Below are 1,017 nucleotides of genomic sequence, written 5' to 3'. Positions count from 1 at the left end.
TCTTGGAGAAGATAAACAAAATTGATAAACCGCTAGCCAGACTCATCAAGTAAAAGAAGGAAAGGACTCAAATAAATAAAATTAGAAGTGAAAAAGGAGAAATTACAATGGACACTGCAGAAATACAAAGCATCCAAAGAGACTACTACAAGCAACTCTATGCCAATAAAATGGACAACCTGGAAGAAACGGACAAATTCTTAGAAGGATATAACCTTCCAAGACGGAACAAGGAAGAAATCGGGAATATGAACAGACCAATCATAAGTAATGGAATTGAAACTGGGATTAAAAATCTTCCAACAAACAAAAGTCCAGGACCAGATGGCTTCACAGGTGAATTCTATCAAACATTGAGAGAAGAGCTAACACCAATCCTTCTCAAACTCTTCCAAAAAATTGCAGAGGAAGGAACACTCCCAAACTCATTCTATGAGGCCACCATCACCCTGATACCAAAACATGATAAGGATACTACAAAAAAAAGAAAATTACAAACGAATATCACTGAGGAGTATAGATGTAAAAATCCTCAACAAAATACTAGCAAACAGAATCCAACAACACATTAAAAGGATCATACACCATGATCAAGTGGGATTTATCCCAGGGATGCAAGGATTCTTCAATATACACAACTCAATCAATGTGATACACCATATTAACAAATTGAAGGATAAAAACTATTTGATAATCTCAATAGATGCAGAAAAAGCTTTTGAAAAAATTCAATGCCCGTTTATGATAAAAGCTCTCCAGAAAGTAGGCATAGAGGGAACCTACCTCAACATAATAAAGGCCATATATGACAAACCCACAGCCAACATCATTCTCAATGGTGAAAAACTGAAACCATTTCCACTAAGATCAGGAACAAGATAAGGTTGCCCACTCTCACCACTATTATTCAACATAGTTTTTGAAGGTTTAGCCACAGCAATCAGAGAAGAAAAAGAAATAAAAGGAATCCAAATTGGAAAGGAAGAAGTAAAGCTGTCACTGTTTGCAGATGACATG

Source organism: Physeter macrocephalus, chromosome 10 (genome assembly GCF_002837175.3).
Source record: "Physeter macrocephalus isolate SW-GA chromosome 10, ASM283717v5, whole genome shotgun sequence".
NCBI lineage: Eukaryota > Metazoa > Chordata > Mammalia > Artiodactyla > Physeteridae > Physeter > Physeter macrocephalus.
Note: the sequence above shows the minus strand (reverse complement) of the source record.